This window comes from Prionailurus viverrinus, chromosome A1 (genome assembly GCF_022837055.1).
Source record: "Prionailurus viverrinus isolate Anna chromosome A1, UM_Priviv_1.0, whole genome shotgun sequence".
NCBI lineage: Eukaryota > Metazoa > Chordata > Mammalia > Carnivora > Felidae > Prionailurus > Prionailurus viverrinus.
The window spans coordinates 35,700,411-35,711,204 of NC_062561.1; positions in this window are offsets into that span (position 1 = coordinate 35,700,411).

The following is a 10,794-nucleotide window of genomic DNA, read 5'->3' on the forward strand; positions in this document are numbered from 1 at the left end:
GTCACAGATAGCACAGATATGAGGGAAGATTTTTTCCTCTTAAATGACTTCTTCTGCTTTCAGAATAACCTCTTATTTGGTACTATTTTAATTTTTAAAGGCACCTTAGCGCTGGCAAAATGAAGCCAGAGGCAATTAAAAATCCTTGTAGTTTCTTTTGTGAAATTGGTGTTTGGGGGGAGTTTCTCCAAATAAAAATTCTGTTTGCCCCCTTTCTATTTCAGGATCTCTAATAATCATTAAATTTTGTTTGACAAGGAATGCCACAGGTTAAAGCTATTCCTAACTTTGTAAAATCAGTCACAAACTCTATTCCCCAAGGTAGAGAGGAGAGAGCCTTTGTCCGTTGGCACAGCCTAGAGGTGCTTGGAAACCACACAGCAAAGGTCAACTGGTCTCATGCCGTCAACAAACCTCTCTGCGTACCTACTGCAGATCAGGGGTTTTGCTAGGCAGAGGCTGTGAGAAGACAACTAAGGCATAAACCCTGTCTCACAAAACTTCTATATTACAAGAAAGACAATCAAGGAAAAGGGTACTTAAAATACAGGTTTATCAATATAACAGGGACAGCTACCTACAGGGTATCAGGGAAAGCTTCCTGACCAAATGGAGGGAAAATCCCTCCAAAAGCTAGCTGTTCTTAGAAGTCCATTCTTTTTTTGTGTGTGTCAAATTGGCTTACATACAACACCCAGTGCTCATCCCAACAAGTGTCCTCCTCAATACCCATCACCCATTTTCCTTCTCCTCCACCCCCATACACCCTTAGTTTGTTCTCTGTATTTAAGAGTCTCTTGTGGTTTGCCTCCCTCCCTCTCTGTTTGTAACTGTGTTTTCCCCTTCCCTTCCCCCATGGTCTTCTGTTCAGTTTCTCAAGATCCACATATGAGTGATAACATATGATATCTGTCCTTCTATGACTGACTTCCAGAATAATACCAGCATAATACCTTCCAGTTCCACCCACGTTGCTGCAAATGGCATGATTTCATTCTGTTTCATTGCCAAGTAGTATTCTGTTGAATATATAAACCACATCTTCTTTAGCCATTCATCTTGCACTGTTGGTAGAAGTCCATTCTGATGGAGGTTTTTGGTAATTTTGATGTTCAGGCAGGATTAACCAGTTCTCAGAGCTTGACTAAAGAGCTTAAAGTCATGGACGTGTACAAGATGAGTTATCCCAGCACCACATGCCAAATTCAGAAAGAAAGGGTTAAAACCTATAGACAAGGTGACCCCTGCAGCACTGGAGAAAGTTCTCATGAAGCAAGTATGTGGTAAGCAGTCTGTGGTGGGGTTAGCGGGAAAAACTAGTCAAGGGTGCATTGCCACCAAGCAGCTTACAATGAGCAAGACTCCAGGGCTGGACTGCCTGGGTTTAAATCCTGGCTCTCCTGTTTACTAGATATTTGACCTTCAGCTCAACCTCTCTGTGCCATAGTTTCCTCATCTGGGAAATGGGGGATGATAAATTACACTATCTACTTCATAGGGTTGTTAGGAGCAAACGAGTTGATGTTTGGATCGTCTTTAGGATAATGCTTGGCCCTTAGAAAGTGTTTTGAAAGGGTTGTGTTAAATAAAAGTCAGCATCATGATACACACACGCCCCCATTTAATGTCTATCAAGATAGGGTAGCTGAACCATAATTTGTTCCAGATAATATCTGCTTTTCTATGGATGAGATGATCTTTCCATGAGGGAAAGGGACCACTTATCCCAAGCAGTCTCCCTCTCTGCCAAAAAAGATCCACTCAGATTATGTCCAAGTAAAATAACTCCATGGTCCCCTTTCCCCCAATTATGGCATAATGAATGGAATACATTTTTCTAAGAGACTCTTGCCTTGGTGGAGCTCATCATCTCCCCTCTTTTTTAATTACATTGACTGGCTCTGTCTTACCTCCAATTATGAAATTAATTTTTATAAATCTTTTGCTTTTCCTATTGTTCTCCACAATAGTTAGCAAACAACCCTCATTCTCTAGGCCATTCATTAAAAAAAAAAAAAAAAAAAGATTATGCTTAGGCATACACATTACCCTGAACTGACAGACTTCTACAAAACTAATTTCCCCATCCTCTTATCAGAGGTCTGTACTGAAGCAGCAGTTTCCACATGGAAACTATTTATAAGCTGCACAGGGCAAGTAAATGCCAGGAAGCAAAATTGGCTGCCTTTAGGATTTTACACAGACATTCCAAGTCCCAGACCTATTTCTTTTTCAAAATTTTAATAATTAGTCATTTTCTTAAGCTGTGACCAAAAAAAAAAAAAAAAAAAAAAAAAAAAAAAATGTTTCCTAGGAGGACATTAGGATTGTATTAAGCCACTTTGTCAGGCAGCTTAATAAGCGTCCCACTGAGCAGGTCAGGAGCCGCAGCCCCTCCCAGACTCGGTGCAGATAAAAACTCCACTGATATGTACTTGAGTCCCTGACCTGCAAGTTAACACTCCCTGTTTTTCCAGACGGCCATTCTCCCGAGTGCAGGCTGACAATCATGTCACACGGGGCTAGGACCTGACCACCAGCCTCATTTTCAATTGTGAGTAAAATCAGGATTTGAAGCCAGGTCTCTGAAGATCAGGCGCGATGACATGAACTTGGTCCCCTAATAAATCACAGCTGAAGTTAGTGTTCAGGAGAGCAAATGCTATATGATGCTGCTGGCAAGATGAATTCTATTACAGTCTCACTTGCCCCCTTTTGCCTTGGCTTAAAACTTTCAAAGAAGTGTAATCAGAGTTTCCAAAACTCCATGTTTATCCTTTGTTTAAAAGCATTTTTTTTTGTGGTTGTTCTTTTGGGAAATCATCGTACAGATGGCCTCAGAGGAAAAATTATATATTTTATATTTATTCTGAGGGCTGTGGGCTTTCACAGGGGCAGAGTTTAGAACAAAAATCTTGTGTGGATCGAGGAATTCTGAGTGAAGAAAGAACAAAAATTACATACCAAGCCATTTTTGAAAGAGCAAAAAATTACATATCAAGTAATTTTTGAAATCTTTTTAACATTTTGTATTTTCTCTCTAGAAATGCTGAAAATAAATAATAATACCTGAAAATTATGATGTACCTTCTGAATTCAGCTTCAGTGGAGCAGGTGATACTTAAGGAAGCATCACCGGTAAATATCAAAACATCACAGAAATATTGATGTTTTACTGCTATGCTCTTCTTAGCAATTTTTTAAGGGGGCCAAATGGCATAAACTCAGCGTTTAAAACTACAAAGTACATTTTTTTTTCTGATTCTTAACGCAAAGATGTGTACTCACAGAGAAAAATCAATTTGTCAACCTTGTGTGTACATGACATTTTTCATTTCCCCACTTGCTGAGGAGAAACACAGACAATGTGTGCTGCTGAATGAAGTGACATTTAAAGAATTGTGATTTGTTTTCATTTACCACCTTAGTTACATTTAAAATTTTAAATATTACATGAATAAGCCTTCTCTACATATTTGAAATCAAACCAGTAAAATTCCTTGCAAGGAAGCAAAATTTTCACCTACTCAACTCACCCTTTTATGTCTGTTGTCAAAATGATGCATTTAATGGCATCAAAAGGCTGAACAAGTAGAAAATGCAGGCTCTTTTGGCAATATTTTATAAATTTATCCAAGTTTTCACTTGCCCTAAACTCACTTCTTTTAACCCTAAACTCATGCCTTCAGGATCTAGCCTATCCTTCGTTTCAGAACCACATTATTCTAACTGTTGAACCAGAAGTAATTTATAGTTTCACATCATAAAAGGATCAGGTTTACCTCTTCAAGAAGATGGTTGGTCATTGATGGTTATGTCTGCCATGCTTAGAATATTCTGTTTGTCATATTCCGTAATTTGAAAAGTGGGTTTTGTGTAAATACATTGCCTGGCCTACTATTTTGCAAGCAGAACACTTTCTCCTAAAGTAGCTTCATAATACCAAGTAAATCCATTGCTCGGTTCTCCTGATTCAGGATGACAGCAAATACCACAACCCATTCTGGCTTCAAGTGCTTTCTGTTCTGAGAAATGACTCTTCTACAACCAGACCCATTTAGCATCCATGCCAGACTCTGTTTGGGACTTTGTTTCTTGAAAACAAGCTCTACAGGATTGGTCATCTTATGGCTATTTTGTAGTTGAAGAAACTGAGACTCAGAAGGGTTCAGAGGAGTTAAACCCACTTAGCTGTCAGGAATTGGGATCTAAACTGTCTGCATCAAAAACCTGGATTTCAATAACTGAGCCATCTTGTTTCTCTTTCTGGCCGTAAGTGAAACATAATGGTCGAGATCTGAAGGCTGGGTTCAAATGCCACCTCTGCTCCTTCCCAGCTGTGGCACTTCGGAAAAGTGTCCGAACATTGAATGAAATGAAGCTAGCAAGGTACGTGTCCCATAAGACGTTCTCAAAGATTAGAATGGGGGGGCGCCTGGGTGGCGCAGTCGGTTAAGCGTCCGACTTCAGCCAGGTCATGATCTCGCGGTCCGTGAGTTTGAGCCCCGCGTCCGGCTCTGGGCTGATGGCTCAGAGCCTGGAGCTTGTTTCCGATTCTGTGTCTCCCTCTCTCTCTGCCCCTCGCCCGTTCATGCTCTGTCTCTCTCTGTCCCAAAAATAAATAAACGTTGAAAAAAAAATTAAAAAAAAAAAAAAGATTAGAATGGGTGTGGAAAGCCCTCTGCGCAGTGCTTCTCATGCAGCAAAGTGTTCAATATGAAAGGGGCTGTCAGAGTATGGGAAGTACCAACTCTAGATACTCCAAATCACAGTGTGTGTGTTCAAGGCATCTGTAGAGTTAAAATACAAAAGACTTAACCAGGTTTTTCATCATCCAGGACTTTCACAATCATGATTAATGAAAATGACTTTTATTAAAAGTTCACCACTGCCAGGTGCTGTGATGGGCACTTTGTATATACCGTATCCATTGCTTCTCACAACCATGTGATGAACTAGAAATTAAACCTGTTTTGCAGTTTATGAGCACAGGATTAACAGTGGTTATATATTCAACCAGCTACTTATATAGAGGAGTGAAGATGTGAACCCAGGCAAATATCACAACCTAAGCTTTTACTATAGTTGTGTGGACTACTCTACTACTCCTTGATTATCTCTGTGGCAGGATATGTAATGACTTCTATAAATTCACTTGTTTTTGTTGTTCCTCTCTTTCTCTATACGTCAAAAAGATGGAATGCAAACATTTTAACTCACTGCCTAGATAATTTGAGGATTGAGACCTCTCTGCTCTCCAAGAAAGGGAAAGTAGCTTATCAGTTGCTAACAATTTGGGTTCTAAGGGTGCTGAAGCCAACAGGAGGCCATATACTGTGCAAGAAAAGGAAACCAGGGTTTCAAGAGAGTTGAAGTCCCTCTAAGGGACGAGGAGGGTTTCCCCCAGAATGAAAGTCGGTCAGAAGGAAGTGACTTGAAAGAGGAGGTGACTAAGAAAAGAGTCATGGGGACAGGAACCTCATCCCCAGAAGTCAGCTTCTAGAAGGACAACTCTAAAGGGCCTGGGTGAAAGACAATCAAACAGCTGTAACTGAAACTAGCCTGCCTTGGATCCAACCCCAATTCTACTACTTGCTAGTTTTGTGACTTTTGACAAGTGGCTAACCTTTATTCTGCTACCTCAGATTTCTCTTCTGTAAAATGGGGATAATGTTAACATTCTACCTTATAGGGTTCTCAGGGTTAAATGATACCTGTTAAGCCATTAGAATAATATCTGGCCCAGAGGATGCGCTTAGTTATTATTTATACAATATTTGAGAGCTCTTGAGTTGGATGGAGCTATGTCATCCTGTGCCCAAAATGGAAGTCTATGCCATGGTCTGCACCCATGTCTGTGCTCGCATCAGCAGATCCTCCCGTTAGGGCTCAGAAATAGCTCATTCTGGAAGGATCCAATGATATGCTTGTGATTTCCCAGTGGGAGCATGTTGTGACTTTGCTACAACCCTTCTCTGCCATTTCCAAATGCGACACGGGGACAACTGTAAATCCAAAATCAGAAAGCCTGTTAAAGTCAGAACTTAAGTGATTAACAATGAAAACCCAATTCCCCTTTTTTCTATCTCCACTTCTATTTTGCTCAGTTCCCACATGTGTAAAATAAAAATATCACCCACCTCACAGAGTCATTATGAGTATTAAATGAGATAGCAAATAAAAATTGTCCAGCACTGTGCCTGACACATAGTAGGTCATTAAAAAATATCTATTTGCTCCTTTCTTTCCTTAAGCTAAAGACAGCACTTAATAAACAGTGTTAAGGGACTAATGATTGAAGGTTAAAGGCCTCATGAGAAGCAGGGAATTGGTTCTATCATTAAGACACTGCTGTGTATACAATATCTACTGATTTAGTCCTTCCTCAAATGCTTGTTTTTCATAATGTAGATATGATAGAAAGAATGACTTCAACATAGGAATAAAATAAAGAAAATAATAATAATGATCATTAAAAATATCTAACTTCTGATACATAAAAAAAATTGGCTTCTGTTTCTTTAATAGAAATGTCTATATTTTTCTGTTTTGGTCCCTAGAAAACCAAATCATCATTTATTCCTATGTGTTAGAAAGAGATCTGTTCTGCCATAGTTGTTAAATTCACGTATGCTCACACGACAGAAGGAGACGTTCTGGAGGGCCTTTTCCATCATTAAATGAGCACCTATGTAGTGCTGCCAGAAGTGAAAGGGATAAGGGCACTTTGAGGAATAAAAGAGAAAAGGCACTAACATAAAAATTAATCAGATGATGTGTATTAGTAGACAGAGCCCCACAGTCTGTTTACTGCATCCCCTGTGTGACAACATAACAAAGATACTGAGGGAAACCACTAGAGAGGACACACCATTTCAAGATCAAAATACTAGGAACAAGGGCTTATTTGAAGTACTGTTAGGATGCCACACCTCACCCTCAGCAGGGCGGCTAATTTCTCACACCAATCAGTCCATTGCTAGAAATGCTGAGGAGGGAAAAAAATCCCTGCCGCGCACTTTCCTGTCTTTCGCCAGATTCTAAATCTTCGCACAGAAATAATTTGCAAGCACAGGCTTCTCTGGGATTCAATAAATTTTCCCAACCACCTCTCTTTGTTCCTTCAATCCTAGAGGGATGCTCCAAGCAGACAGGAAATGTGACCCAGAAGTGTGGCAGCACATTTGTGTCTTGTTTCAGGAAGATGAGTGTTTCTCAGTCTCGTGCAGTTGAACTCACACATTCCATCTCTGAGGAAAGTTTTGAAGTCTTGGCCCTTTGTTCTCAAGACCACTTTAAGAAACAGCCCTTGGGGACACAAAGACAATAAACTGCTTGGTGGAATGCTCTGTGCTCTGAATATATATCTTCAGGAATCAGGATATACTACTGATGTTTTACTATCATGGCTTTTCAGACACTATTCCTTGTTACCAACCAGGATGATCAGTCCTAGTCTAGGTTACACTTTAAGAATCTATCTCAATGATCACATGCTGGTTCATAGAGTGAATATAATATTTTCACATAGCCTTCAAATTAGTTCTAATTTTTCTCTGGAGTACAAAAATGTCATTGAAAGTATTCTTAAATAAATGGGAAATATGTGTATATTATATACAAATATCTATATGTAGCTGGACTTTACCTAACCGAAGCTAGACATAGACAATTTATCTATATTAACCAATAATGACAGTCATTCACTTACTTTCTTATTGGGATGGGATTTAAAGACAGGGAATTCAGGGGTGGGTCTTGGGTTCAAGCACAAACATGCTCAGCATTGCCACTAGCCAAAGGAAAACGTGGATGCATCTCAACCCCAACCCCAAACAGGTGCAGCCCTATAGACCCACTTGTGTTGAGCAGAAGAGGGAGGTGTCTGAATTTCAGACCCCACCTGAGACCTCAGCAGGGTACAGTACGTTTCACAAACAGCACAGTGACAGAAAGCCCTTCACGTGCAATGAGGACATCAGTGGTGGGTTGTGAACACCTATCCCCAATACGAAAAGCTCTAGCACACCAAATACCCTGATACACAAGAAATTCATGTAGGGATCAAGTATAACAAATGGGTGGTAATATTCATTATGCTTTACGAGAATTACTTTCGTTTATCACATTTAATATACAAATGGTTATAGTCTTTAAATACATAGGATACATTTTATATTTTCAAAATGAAAATTCCAACACATTACCCTTCATAAACACAACAAACAAAAAAGTCATCATCAGGAAAAAATTAGAACGCACCCAAGGAATTTCTTCTGAATCATCTCTCTATCTGCTCCATTTCTCTTTTCCCCACCCTTCCATGGTCTGTTGTTGCCAGCAAGTCAACATAAATGCTGAAGGAAGAACAAAAGGAAAACAGAAACATATATTTATGTAAACTTGTATTGATTCAACTAGGAAGAAACCCCACAGCTTTCAAGGTCTGAGTCACAAATCATTATGATCAGAAATGCTGAAGTGCTAGGAATACACAAGTGCTTTGGCTTGTTATCATGGCTCGGGCCTGTTGCAGAGCCAGAGTGAAGTGGAAAAACATTAAATATAGTTTTAAGCCTCCGTTTATCAGGTGATAGTTCAGGAAAGGGAGGACACAGTGGCCCTAAGTCCAGGCTCGTCTATTCAGCACCACGCATCCTCACTGACACATCCGCATTTGGGAAAATCAGAGGGAGGTCGCGTCACCTTTCCAAACATGAGAAAACTCTGTTCTTCCCAAGATGACCCGAAATGTTCTAATTATTGGTTATTCCCTCTGGTTGGTGATGCAGCCAACAAGCACGTAGAGTTCAGTGAACCCACAAGCACACAGCTGTTATCTTTGACTTGTGGCCAAAACAAAAATTGGAACAGAATTTACCCAGACAAGTGTAAAGGCTTCTGTTTAAAGCAGCTATTTTCTAAGCCAGATAAACAGCTTTGAAATGGAGAAGAAATGAATCCTTTTCTAGAATATCTGAATCAAAGTGAGGTCAATGTCTTAAAGACAAGATGTTAACATAGATTACCCACACAGACCGAGGAAGTCTTCCAAAGAGTGCGGCAGCCTCCAAGCCGCCTGTAGTTCTACCTGTTTATCAACTTGTTTTTGTGTTTTCGAAACAGCTTTGTGCATTCGGGAAAGGAGGCTGTGTTTATTTAGTTCATGATATAAAACATCAGAGGACTGCAAACTGCCGTACTGGAAGTTTTCACGAGCCAGCGGTTGTGTAGGCCAGTAGCCTCTTTGGCCGGCCGCATCAGCCACTCTTACTTGGCAGCAGGAGGGCAGAAAGAAACAGAGTAGTTTCACTCTGGGACTGAGTCAGTGGTTCTGTCCTTTGGATTTCCACTAAGAAACGACATGAACAAATTCCTTGGTTTTTATAGGAAGCAATGAGACTGGTAAGAAATAGCTGGTTGGAGAAGCAGGGAAAAATCACCCTCCCTGTTCCTTACGCAAACACTGTGCCTCTGCTAATCTGGCAATCCATCTTACAATCACCAAACAGTACAGAGCAAGGAAGCAATTCACACCGCAATAGTACTCCTCAGAGCTTTTCATCGCTTGATGCCCATTGCGGCTGCTTGTACCAGCAGGTGGGTATAAAATAGCAGATTCGGAGACTACAGGAGTAGTGTCCCAGGGTGGAAGAGGAGATGATTTTTTTCCCCCAGTAGAGTGAATATGCATATCAGTGTACATGACTGGAGAGCTGGGTCCTGGTGAGCTGTCATCAGCAGCAATCCGTCTGTACTTCCATCTCGAGTGGTCTATTTCAGTGATAACAAGGCTTATGTAGCAAGGGTTTGAAAAGCCTGCCTCTCTTGCTTCCAGCGGGGTTACAGACTAGACTACATCTGCAGTGCAGACAGCCCTGAGCCTACTGTCAACTTTCTTTCATTCCCCAGTTCCCCTGTGCTCTTCACTTGCAGCAATAGTAAAATTGCACTGGTTTTGAAGGCCTTTAAGCACCACACATCCAGACATGGTAAGAACTACAAGACACCGTGGCCTGTTCTAAAATACTCTATCGTTAAGGCAGTCAGCTGCATAATTGGTGTCGACTTCATACCCAATGGGCAGGGATAGTTATCAGAAACCCATTGAACAAATGGATGGGATGTTTCAAACCTATGAGCATCAAGCTTCTCCAAAAATAACAAGAAGTGACAGCTGAAGTCATGCTTAACAGAATTGGTTTTAAAATGTGAAATGGGTTTTAAAAGCAGCACTGCCTTCCTATTGGGTGTGAATGAGGCTTAGTATGAAATATCATAGGAAGGGAAATCCCTATCAAAGCTGGGACTCTTGCTTTGTTCTCCGCCTATGACAATTGGGTATCTCCAGATAATACTTGAAAGGACTAATGTGTGGGCAGCAGATGGGTGGGTGGCCAAGGCTTGTGTAAAACGACACTTTTAAGAATTTCAGCACATTTCATAAGCAGCACATTAGGACGAATCCTTGTAACAATTCCAGAGCTGTTGTTTATCTGGTAATTTGTTTACCTGAAGTAAGCAAGAGAAATTGTGCCTGCCACCTTCCTTCCCTCCCCTGGACTCTATGTTTTCTGCTGTTGGTGTCTGATTACGTATGCTTTCTCTACCCAATTCATGCCTTTCTTATGATTCTCTAACACTGGGTCAGCAATTTTTTTTCTGTGAATAACGAATAGGCTGAAAGTTTGCAGACCATACTTTCTCTGCCACAACTACTTAACTCTGCCCTTATAGCAGGAAGCCAGCCACAAACAATAAAGGAGGTGGCTGGGTTCCAATAAAACTTTATGT